This window comes from Sciurus carolinensis, chromosome 12 (genome assembly GCF_902686445.1).
Source record: "Sciurus carolinensis chromosome 12, mSciCar1.2, whole genome shotgun sequence".
In the NCBI taxonomy this organism is placed as follows: domain Eukaryota; kingdom Metazoa; phylum Chordata; class Mammalia; order Rodentia; family Sciuridae; genus Sciurus; species Sciurus carolinensis.
Genome location: NC_062224.1, coordinates 68,844,473 through 68,857,593, shown reverse-complemented (window position 1 = coordinate 68,857,593; position 13,121 = coordinate 68,844,473). Strand labels below are relative to the sequence as shown.

Genomic DNA, 13,121 nt, shown 5'->3' with positions numbered 1-13,121 from the left:
GAGTGAAGAAGTACAAAAGAGCACATACATGTAATTCTGTCAATGTGAACTTTTAGAACAGGGAAAACTACTATGGTGGAAGAAAACCGGATTGGTGGTTGCCTTTGGGAAGTAGGAAAGAGGATTGATTGAGAAGAGGCTGAAGAGAGCTTTCTGGGATCATGGTAATATTCTATATCTTGAAAGCAGTTGAGATCACAGAGGTGTATGCATTGGATTATACAACACATACTTAAGATTTGTGCATTTTGTTTAATACAAATTTTACCCCGATGGAATAAAACACCAATGAGCTTTAATGAATAATTCATGTACTGAAGTAGTTAGAGGGAGATGTACTGATGTCTAAAATTTAGTTTTATGTGCATCAAAATTAAGAAAAGTTAATGGATAGAGGAATGAATAGATGGATAGATATAAAGAGAGCAAGTATAGTAAAATATTAATGGTGGCATCTAGATGGTGGGTGTAAGGGCATTCACTACAATATTCTCCCAACTTGCCTGTATTAATAAAATTTTGAGCTGGAAAGAATGCATGTCTTCAGATTGCTGGAATTGGCACCTGCTTAGTGCTCTCTTCCAGGGATTATGCACCTCTCTGAAGTTCTAGTATAGGACTGAGCACCCGGAATCCTGTGAGGCAGTGATTCCTGACCCAGGAGTATATCAGAATCTCTGCCATACTTTTTTTTGTGTGCGGTGAATTAATAGTTTAACATTAGATAATAAAGGCAGTGACATAGATCTATTCTGATTAAGATGAAATATTCAATATTTTCATCAAATGAAAAACAAAGAATTCTCAGCAGCATGTATGACATACATTTAAAAGCAAATCATACACCCAAGGTATCAGAAAGGAGCAATTTCTTGCATATAATATTGTGTCAATGTTTATTTTCTAATTTTAATAATTATATTGTGATAATATCAAGAGAAGATTCTCGTTTGGGCATAATATATACCAAAGTGTTTAGGAGTCAAGTAGTACCATGTTTGCAATTTAATCTCAAATGCTTCAGAAAGAGCAATTTTATGTGTGAGTATGTATATATGTATATGTAAATATATACATGTATATTTATTTATAGAGACAGAGAAGAGAACAGATAGAGACAGAATGATAAAGCAAATGTGAAAAAAAATTGTAATGTTTCCTTCATAAGTTTAAAAAAAATCCACATATCATGACACACGCTTAGAGATTCTGATTTCAGGAGTGGGAACCTTGAAATCTGTGTCTGTAAAATCTCCCCAGCATGTTTTACACGAGCCCCTGGTATGATCTCCTATCACCAGGAATGAAATTCCCTGACCACTAACTGGTTCCAAAATGGGAGCACCCATCACAACAGCTTTTGTTGGTGTACTCTGGGGCCCTCAGGATTAGTGGTCACCATACTTACCACTGGAGAAAAATCATGAGCAGAGTTGATGATGAGACAGCCTCTTCCAGCAGTGCCACCTCCCCACTCAGAAGTGGGCTCACCTTCACTCAGAGCCCACGGTTGAAAGGTGGTTAAGCACAATGACACTAAGGTGTCCCTTTCAGCTCAGGGTATTTAATTCCATGTGAAAGTTCATGTGCTGATCCATGGAGATGAAAATAGCCAAGGAGAACTTGTGTGAGAAGCAGTTAACCAGGTTCCAGGTTTGGGCAGCTTATTTCTACTTCCTGACTTCTAGATGGAAGGAAATTCCTCACTTGCTCAATTTCCTCTTCTTGTTCTTTATTTCCCTTCTCCTGTGTCCTCTTCTCACCTTTCCTCCCATCTCCTCTATCACTTTAAAAGGCAAACACACATGGTTGTATCTATCTCTTATTTCTAACCCACTTGGGCTTTGGAAGACCTCTGTGTTCTGTTTCCATTTGTAGCACCCATGACACTAGTGCTGGACATTTGCAAGTGGCAGGTGCAGAATTTAACTCAAAGGAAGGGCAAGGCCAGGGTGGCAGGTGAAAAGCAGATGAGGGCTACTTTCTATCTCATCTAAAGACTGAATGAAAGTTTTGAGTTTTGCATGGGCTTCAGTGTCCTATAATGAGTCAATTCTTCATCATCAGTAGCTATTGTTTCCTATGTATCACATATTTTTGAAGATCTAACCCCTTGGAAGTTATCCAGTTATGGCATTTAGTAAGCTGAACTTTCTGGGTGAAATTGGCAGATTTTTCATACACCATCCTTCTCAGTTTCTAACATAGCTGAAAAAAAACATTTTTCTGAGTTGATATTTCTGCAGGGAGAAACTTAAAATGGTCCATATCTCTTTGACGGATAAAACAACACATTGATCTATGTATGAAACCCAATGATGCAAGCCATTCCTAATGGTTAGGCTAATGCCATGACTGCTCTTTCCCGGTCCACTTAAACAGTGTATTATAGTGTTTGTCTTTGCCTAGGACTCAACCTACAAAAATATCACACTCCATTTCACTGGAAGCTGTTGTGGACTGATTTCTGTGGTAAACAGCTGGAAACATGTCCCAGGATTGGGGAGGAAACAAGAAGAAAGAAAAACCTTTCATGGGTTAGAGCAGAAACAAAGATGAAAATCTGGAGAGTCATAAATTAGAGAATAAACAATAAAATAGTGTACAAAGGGACAAAAAGGTAGATTTAAAGGGAGGTGAACTTCTTTCAATAAACAGAAAAATAAGTGCTTCCAAAATTAGTAGATACAACTAACTCAGCATTTATTATAGTGTGATCCTTAGAATATCAGTCCCATCAAGTGCTCTTTTAACGTACACATGCTTGCACTCACATATACCACCTCCACCACTCCCACCATGGTCAAATAACATTGGGAAATGCTACACATCACAATCCCCTCTGGGATATTTATAATATAATTTTATATCTGGTTATGTCCTACAGTAGAGAATCTTATTACCTTTCATTTGACCCAGAGTGTCCTAAACTTATTTGATGCAGATAATAACTGTAATGGTTAATTTAAATTGTCAACTTTATTGGATTAAGAGATGCCAATGATTAAGAAACTTCTGGGTGTGTCAATGAGGGTGTGTCTAGTAATGCTAGATAATGGGATACTGAACTGAAGTGGAGACCCTTCCTAAGGCTGGTTAGCACTGCCCAATAGGATGGTGGCTTGTTTTGAAATAAAAGTTGAAAGAACAAGGAAGCAGATGCAGGTGCAAGCTCTACTGTTCTTGAATGGGTTCTTGATTACTGTTTTGATTGTCTGAGGATATCGGACTCTTGCTTCTTCACTCTTCCAAAGAGGACTCTGTCAGTGATTCTCCAGGTAATTTCTGGAAGCCTTGGTCTTGGACTGGGGTAGCACTGTTGATCCTTCTTGTTTTGGGGCTTCCACCTCTTGGACTGCACAGCTGCTGGTTCTTCAACTCTCCAACTGCAGAGGGCCTTTGTGGACTATCCGGCTGCTGGTCATGTAAGCCAATCTAATAAATTGCCTTTTAATAATCATACTTCCTGTTGATTCTGTTCCTCTAGAGAACCTTGACTAATACAATGGCTCTTGACATACTATGGAACTAGTGTTCTAAAACAATGGTTTTCAAACTCTTTGGTCTCAGGACACCTGTTATCAATCTAAGTCTTTTTGGGAGAGAAAAATCACATAGTAATTTGAATGAGGAATGTTAAACATAAAAAACTATTGCTACAACATGGGATTGGCTAGCAAGACATAAAGAGAACTCTAAAGAATGTAAGAGTAGTGGACATCAGTAGTAGTCACCAACTGCTCTAGAGATGACACAGGGTGCACAAGGAAGAGCTCCCATTCCTCAGGGCTCAGACCTTGTTGGAGAAAGAAGGACCCTGGCTCACAGAATGGCAGAGAAATTCCTGTGATGGTATGCTAATAGAACTTACTGGAAAACTCTCTGCAACCTGCAGGGAAACTCTCCCCCAAGGTGTTGGAAAAAGCCCTTTATGGAGAAAGGTCTCAGTGGAGACATTCGGTTACAAAACCACCTCTGAGTAGGGGTACAGGACAGATTTGTCTTCAGGATGCTGTCAGGTACACAATGGATACTGAAGAAGCTAATTGTATTGTAGGAGTTGAGTGCTGGGGAAGCCATGTGTGTGCAGCAGGAACAGATGCTGGCAAAGCTGCTCATGGGGCAGGTGACAGGAGAGATCATATCAGACCCAGGAAGGAAAACCCTCTCCTCCTGTGATGTCTCTTGAACTCCCTCTATTGTGAAGGTGACTGCCAGGTAAACAAAGGTTGAAAAAAAGGTAAAATGTCCAAATTCATTTTCACAGAGCAGGCAAGGAAGAGTTAGCATGAAAATGAGTGGCAATAAATTGATAACTAGCACAGTTGCAACAGTTTGAAGATATAGATTCGTTTATTACTTAGTAGCTAAGTGCACTGATCATTTGTTATATATCAGGCACTTTGCTAAGTAATTTGCATTGGTTCATTTAATTCTCTCTTAAATCTATATAAAAGGTACTGTTAATATTCAACAACTATTTTACACATAACAGAACCAAGAAATGTAAAAATTAAAATTTTTACCCAAATGTCATAGAGCCAGAGAGTGGCAGGCCTAAGATTCAAACATAGGCATGGGAGTTTAGGGTTTCTCTCTCACCTAAGAACAGGAAATAGTTTCACTTTATGCAGTGTTGTGTCTACAATCCCTGCACAAAGAAAAGATTCATAAACATTTATTGAATGTATGGTTCAACGTTTCTCAACCTTTTACATTATTGTCCCCCTAAGGAGCCTTTCAAAATATTTTTTTCTAATTGCCCTCCTCCATGACATTTTAATGCCACAGATGCACTTTATATATATTTAGGGACTCTGTGCTTTATACATGAAATGAGCAAGATTCCTGCCCCTCCCCCTAAAACAGTTCTTTCTCCTTTGGGAGTAATATCACTCCTATGAGAATGCTTAATAATACCTGCAGAGGTGACATTCTTTCATTCTCTGCAGGTATACGAAGGCAACAGAACATAAACTTGGGTGAGTCACTTCACCTCTGGGCCTCGATGTTCAGGTCTGTCTGGGATGTGAATTCAAATATCCAGAGGGTTCAAATTTATAAGATAAATATATGAATTAAGCTGTTGCAACAATAATGTGTAGGACAAACTATGGTAAATTAGAGATAATTAAGGATGGTTGGAGTCATACATATTACAATTTTTAATGACACCGTGCCTGTCAAGAGCTTTTGTGGGCAGATTTATTCCCTGAAGGCTACCAATTTACAACCTTTGGACTAAGGTCCCTTTCAGTTCTAAGATTTTTTTTGTCCCTTTCAGTTCTAAGATTTTTTTGTCTTCAATTAAATAAATAAATGACACATGATATCTTTGCCACTATGGAAGTCTTAGTTGTGTGGCTTCCAGTTTTGTTGTTTTGCTATGAACAGTATTGTCAAAAACATTCTGTGGGGCTGGGGATATAGCTCAGCTGGTACAAGGACGTGGGTTCAATCCCCAGCACCCCCCCCCAAAAAAATTCTGACATTGCTATGGTTTGGATAAATGTAGAGGACTTGGTCCCAAACCTATGATGCTATTGGGAGGTGGTGAAACTCTAAGAGGTGGAGGCTAGTAGAAGAAAGTTAGATCATTGAGGCATGTTTGTAAAGGGCATTTGGGAACCTCAAACTCTCATCTTTCCCTTTTTGCTTCCTGACTGCTCTGAGATGAGCAACTTGTTCAACCATGAGCTCTCCACCATGATGTGGTGCCTAGACACAGGCCTGAAAGCAATGAGTCAACAGACTGAAATCTCCAAAATTGTGAGCCAAAATAAATCTTTCTTCTTCTCTGGTTGATTGTCTTGGGTATTTCGTCAGAGTGATGAAAAGTAGACTACCACAGATATGTCTTTGATGTTTGTAAGAACTTCCCTTGGGTGGTGTTATGGTTTGGATATGAGGTATTCCCTGAAAAACTCACGTGTTAGGCAATGTAGGAATTTCCAGAGATGAAACGATTAGATTTTGGGCTATGACCTCATCAGTGGATTAATCCATTTGGTGGATTAACAATCCTAATGGACTACTGGGTGGTAACTATAGGCAGGTGGGGCATGGATGGTGGAAGCAAGTCACTGGGTTGTGCCTGTGGACTGTATCTTGTCCCTGGATCATCCCTCCCTGCTCCTGCTTCTGTGCTTCACAGTTGCTATAAGCTAAACTATTTTCCTCCATGATGCCCTTTTACAGTGATGTACTGCCTTGCTTTGGGCCCAGAGCAGTGGAGTCGGTTGATGGTGAGTTGAGACCTCTGAAACCTTGAGACCAAATAAACATTTCCTCTTCTAAGTTGTTGTTGTTAGATATTTTGGTCACAGCAACAAAAAGCTAACTAACACAGATGGTGTCAATTGGTTGCAAAAAGCCAACACTAGGACAAAGTTAGAATGGCAGGAGATTTATTCAGGTCAACATCTGTGAAAGATAAGGGGTAGAGGAAGTAGGAAGCCAGGGAGAACCTTCAGACTCCAGTGCTAGTCTGACCTGTGAAAGTAGAAGAGGAAGGAAAGATGATCCTATAGAAAAAGCCTCTGATATTTCCTATAGTACAAGTGTTGGCCAGCCCAATGAGGAGCTCTAGAGCAAAGCTTATATATAGAGGAATCCCTTGTTGGCCTCACCATCAGTCTCCCAGGAAGCATGTGGCCTTGCCTTGAAAGCTGAGGCATATAGAGTCACCCACAGCTGGGGGTTGTCAACTAGTTGCACTCCCTATAGCACTATCTCTCTTAAAGGGAGTTATGAGCAATGAATCTCCACACTGGTACACATTAGCAGTGGGTTATGACTTTTTGATCCAATTAGTTAAAAGAATAGTGCATCTGGGAGGGAGGAGAGGAGGTTCCCTGGATTGGATGGGGGCTATGGGTAAAAGGTAGTGGGGATGGGATATGGGAAAGGGGAAAGACAATAGAATGAATCAACATAACTTTCTCATGTTCACATATGAATACACGACCAGTGTAACTTCACATCATGTACAACCACAAGAATGGGAAGTTATACTCCATGTATGTATGATATGTCCAAATACATTCTATTTTCATTTAAAACTAAAAAGAACAAATAAGACAAGAAAAAAGATAGTGCATCTATTATATTGGTGAAAAAACATAAAAAATTTTTTAAATTGAAAATAATCACTTAATATATATATATATTTTTTTTTCAGGAAGGCAGTAGATTGAATATAATACCTTGATACCCTCCTTTAGAACCTCTATACAGCTACCAACCACATTGATAAATGGACAATCTCAGGGGAGCATCCAGGAGGGATTTGGAGGGTATGACCAAGATCTTGGATTCTGCCTTATCAGGGACATAGAAAGTCTTGGACTTATTTCCCCTGGATCCTACCAAATGTTGGTGATTATAGCAGAAATTCCTGGGGCAGAGACCAGAATGTGTAATTCATGAGCTCTTAGAGGAAGGGAGCCACAGCCTGTGTGAGTGTTCTTGAGGGCATCTGCTGGCTTTCCTAGCCCAAAGGAGCGTGGAGAGAACTGAAGAAGCTGGCTGGCTCCTTAGCACTCCTAAGGCTGGCAGAGTACCACTTAGGAGACAGGGAATTGAGAGGTTTTTCTCCTGGACAAGGAACTGATGACTCACTGGTGGTACATCTTTTCTCACAACTCACAGAATGGCCACTGCTGAAGGCACATTTAAGAACTAGACCCAGACTGTCATGTATAACTAATTAGAAAAAAAAAAAAAAAAAAAAAGAACTAGACCCAGGTTCCAAGGGTGACTGTAGCATTACATTTATGAAGAATAATAGCCAGGGAGAAACAAGAAGTAGGACATGTAGAACATACAGGTCCTGTGGAATAGAATTGTTATAAATGGAACAAAATTAGAGCATACAAGGTACTGTCTGGAAAAGAGGATCTCTTAAATTTAAAAATATATAGATAAATTGAGAGAAAAAACATTCATTGTAGAAATCCTAATGAATTTCCTGAAAGGTCAAATTAAAGCAATATCTTCAAGTATGGAGCAAAACTATAAAGAGAAGGAAAGAAAGTACAAAAAAATTAAAAGATTTGAAAGGTCAAAAGATCTTACCTGTGAAAAACAGGGTGCTGGGAGGAGGGCTGAGCAGGCAGAGCACAAAGGCTATTTTGGGAAGTGAAACCACCCTGTAGGGTATTATAGTGATGGATACCTGTCACTATATTTTTGTCCAAATGCATAGAATGCACCACAGCAAGAGTGAACCCTAAGGTAAACTATAAGCTCTGGGTGATAATGATGTGTCAGTGATATGTCTCTGATGGAAGATGCAAAATGGTGGAGTGGAGAAGGCTGTGCATGGTGGGGACAGGGGTTAAATAGGACATCACTGTACTTTCTGCTCAATTTTACTGTGGACCTAAAACTTTCCTAAAAATAGCTTTTTTTTTTTTAATTAGAAGAGTCAAAAAATGAGTGAACAAAGAAAGGATGAAAAAAAGAAAAAAACCAAACAAGGGAGAAAAATGTCCCTGACCTAAAGAAACTCTTAAGACTGAAAAAAATGCTCAAGTTCACCAAGTTTTATCTAGAATTTAAGAAAAAAAATCCCACATATATCTAGATATACCAATTAAAGAAAAATCTTATAAGACACAAAACATAAAATATATTTTCAGAGGAAAAGAAATTAGATTGGCACTGGCCATCTGTTGAACTAAAAACTAAACTATAGTGAAATAACATCTAGTCCTGACAGGAAGGAAATGATACCCGGGCCATGGCTTTATAGCCAGAACTTACTGGTTTAATCACATCTTTTGTCTTCTACAGCAGACAGGAATAGCTGTGGCCCTGAGCATCTCCACCCCTTCCCATTCTTCCCTGCCCCTCCCTAAGTACACATTCTGCAGGATTCAACAATTGAAAAATTGCTACCTGGCACGCAAGGAGTTCTCCTTTGTTAGTATTGGTCAATGTCTGGTTAACTATTTGAATATCATTTCTGCTTCCAAGTTATCACCTGACAGGAGGAACGAAAGTTATTGGAGAATAAATTACCTCTGTACCCCGCCTGAAGAAAATGTTTGAGAAAGAATTCTAGACAAGTAGGAAAAGACTCAAAACAGAGGATCTTAATAGAGAAGATTTTTTTTAAAGAAGATGAAAATAGTGATGAAGAATGAATCTTGCAATATACACTGAAATTTAAGTGATGAATGATGGAGTGGCTGGGGTTATATAGGAAGATTTGGATTTTTGAAATACAATATATTTTCTTCAAGGGAAATATCTAATAATGGGAGTTGAAATTAGGGCATCAAATTATCTCAGCAAAGTCTAGGAATGGAGGAAAGATAAATAAGGACACTCCAATCAAGAAGAAAGTCCCATATTCTTGTCTTTTGTGAGTAGGGGTTGTATGGGGCATGTATCATGACTAATAGTTCAAAGACAGTCTTTTTAAAGTGGCAGAGCAATGACAAGTACAATACCTGGATGGGGGCAGATAACATCTTATTTTCACAAAATTGTCAAAGAATATATTTGATTATGAATGTCAGGAAAGAAACAATAACTATTAGGGGTGGGATAGGAGGGTGAAGTTTTTCAAAATACAAGAAAACAAAAGAATTATTACACCAACCCCCCCCCCAAAATGAAAAGGACAAGGAAGAAACCACAAATCAAAGTAAATAGTAAAGATAAAGATGAAAGTGATGTAAAAGAAGTACATAGGCTATTTTACAGTAGAGGAAGAAGACAGTTTCATCCATGAAAAGATAGCAACCTCTGATACAGCAAAAAATAAAAGTCAACCTAGATATTTCTATATCATCCCTCAAGTCATGAAGATACTAGACAAAATGCAAGCAAAAAGAAATCAGGAATGGCAAGGACAAGATCAGACAAGGTAGAATATAAGTGTAAAAGCATGAAATAGGTTTAAGAAGAATATCATGCAATGATAAGAGACAATTCACAAAGAAGACATGCAATACTTATGTATGTGAAATGGCATTGCTTTAAATATGTGAAGCTGAAAGCAATTAAGAATTCAAGAAGTTGATAAAAATACAATCATCCTGAGAAATTAAAATTCATGTTTTTCAGGGCAATATATCTAGTAGAAAGAAATGTAAGGACATACAATGATTGAATCATGCAAAAGTCAAAAGTTTTATGTCTAATAAATGAAGAATTTTTCCATTGTCCATGAAGCATTTTCAAAAGTCATTAACAAAATTTAAAAAGTAGAGATTCCTTGGCCAAAATTCTTTCATCAAAATTTACTAACATTAAATATAAGTAATCAAAGGATGGCAATTGTTTTTCTTCTATTTTGAAAAATTTAAATATCCTATCAAATAACTGCTGCACTGAAAGGAATTAAGTGGAAAAACTATACTTTTAATTAAAAAGACAATACCATAAATATCAATTTTCCAAATATTAATTGACAAATACAACATACGAGATTCACTATTGTTTTCTTCAGTGAGAAAAGTGATCCTAATGTAGCTTAGAAGAATAAATGTTAAAGATTTTTAAAGAAAGTTATGAAAAAGGAAATTAATAAGAGATTTACCTTTTCAGATATTATAAAATCTCTTCAATGAAACTTTATGGTACTTATCCCTTTATCAATATGCATCGACCCTCTTTATTCCCAGTAATATTTCTTGCTCAGAAGTCTAGTTTGTCTACTATTAATTTAGCTTCTCCAGTTTTCTTTTGATTAGGGTTTACATAGGATGTCTTTTTTCTATCCTTTCAGTTTTAACTTACATGTGTCTTTATACTTAAAGTGAGTTTCTTGTTAAAAAAAAAAAATTCAGTAGGATCTTACTTTTTCAACTAATCTGATGAGTAGAATGAAACTGAAAGTTTGGACCTGTTGGCCATCATCTCCCCAATTCCCCTACCTTGAGTCCCTAGAAACCACTGTTCTATTCTCTGCTCCTGAGTTCAACTCTATGAGAGTACACATATAAGTGAGATCATACAGTATTTTTCTTTCTGTGTTTGGAAGATTTCACTTAGCATAATGTCCTCCAAGGTCACCCATGTTGTTACAAATGACAGAATCTCCTTCTTTTTTATGACTGAATAATTTTCTAGTGTGCATGCTATCGTGTGTGTGTGTGTGTGTGTGTGTGTGTGTCTCCCATATTTTCTTTACCCCTTCCTCCATCAGTGTACACTTGTTTCCATATCCTGGATATTGTAGATATTGTGAACAATATTGCAATGAACACAGTAGTAGAGACATCATTGTAAGATATTGATTTCAATATATATCCAGAAGAAGAATTTCTGGATCATGTGGTAGTTATATTTAATTTTTGTGATTGTACCAATTAACATTATTACTGAGTATACAAGGCTTCTCTTTTCCTCACACTCTAAACAACACTTGTGTGTTGGTCAGCTTTTTGTAGTTGTGACAGCTAACAAGAAAAAGTACCTAACCAGAGCAACTTAGAGAAAAAAAACATTTATTTTGAGCTCACAGTTTCAGAGATTCAGCCCATGGTCAGCAGGCTCCATCACTCTGCACCTGAGGAGAGACAGAACAAATAATGGTGGAAGGATGCGGCAGTGGAAAGCTGCTCATGGCTGCCAGGACACAGAGGAAGAGAGACTGAGAAGCCAGGGTCAAAACAGAATCCTCAGGATGGGAAGACCTCCCATGTTCTGGCATAGGCAGAATTAATATTGTCAAAATGAAGTTCGATCGGTAGCGGGAGCGGAGAGCGGACCCCAGAGAGCCCTGAGCAGCCCCACCGCCGCCGCCGGCCTAGTTACCATCACACCCCGGAAGGAGCCGCAGCTGCCGCAGCCGGCCCCAGTCACCATCACGGCAACCATGAGCAGCGAGGCCGAGACCCAGCAGCCGCCCGCCGCCCACCCCCGCCGCCCCGCCCTCAGCGCTGCCGACACCAAGCCGGGCACCACCGACAGCGGCGCAGGGAGCGGCGGCGCCTGCCGGCGGGGACAAGAAGGTCATCACAACGAAGGTTTTGGGAACAGTAAAATGGTTCAATGTAAGAAACGGATATGGTCTCATCAACAGGAATGACACCAAGGAAGATGTATTTGTACACCAGGGTGCGGAGGCAGCAAATGTTACAGGCCCTGGTGTAACTCCCTGGTGGAGTTCCAGTTCAAGGCAGTAAATACGCAGCAGACCGTAACCATTATAGACGCTACCCACGTCGTAGGGGTCCTCCACGCAATTACCAGCAGAATTATCAGAACAGTGAGAGTGGGGAAAAGAATGAGGGATTGGAGAATGCTCCCCAAGGCCAGGCCCAACAACGCCGGCCCTACCACAGGCGACGGTTCCCACCTTACTACATGCGGAGACCCTATGGGCGTCGACCACAGTATTCCAAACCTCCTGTGCAGGGAGAAGTGATGGAGGGTGCTGACAACCAGGGTGCAGGAGAACAAGGTAGACCAGTGAGACAGAATATGTATCGGAGTTATAGACCACGATTCCGCAGGGGCCCTCCTCGCCAAAGACAGCCTAGAGAGGATGGCAATGAAGAGGATAAAGAAAATCAAGGAGATGAGACCCAAGGTCAGCAGCCACCTCAATGTTGGTACCGCCCCAACTTCAATTACCGACGCAGACGCCCAGAAAACCCTGAACCACAAGATGGCAAAGAGACAAAAGCAGCCGATCCACCAGCTGAGAAATCGTCCGCTCCTGAGGTTGAGCAGGGCGGGGCTGAGTAAATGCCGGCTTACCATCTCTACCATCCTCCGGTTTAGGCATCCAACAAGAAGAAGTGAATATGAATAAGAAATGAACAAAAGATTGGAGCTGAAGACCTTAAGTGCTTGCTTTTTGCCCGTTGACCAGATAACTAGAACTATCTGCATTATCTATGCAGCATGGGGTTTTTATTATTTTTACCTAAAGATGTCTCTTTTTGGTAATGGCAAACGTGTTTTTTAAAAAAGCCTGCTTTTTCTCAATACACCTTTAAAGGTTTTTAAATTGTTTCATATCTGGTCAAGTTGAGATTTTTAAGAACTTCATTTTTAATTTGTAATAAAAGTTTACAACTTGATTTTTTCAAAAAAAAGTCAACAAACTGCAAGCACCTGTTAATAAAGGTCTTAAATAATTGTCAAAAAAAATATTG

At 39.2% G+C, this 13,121-nt stretch overlaps 1 pseudogene; it reads left to right on the top strand.

The window, feature by feature from the left end:
- Positions 1-11,714: 11,714 nt before the first annotated feature.
- On the top strand, positions 11,715-12,772 carry LOC124962227 (Y-box-binding protein 1-like; annotated as a pseudogene).
- The last annotated feature ends 349 nt before the right edge of the window (positions 12,773-13,121 follow it).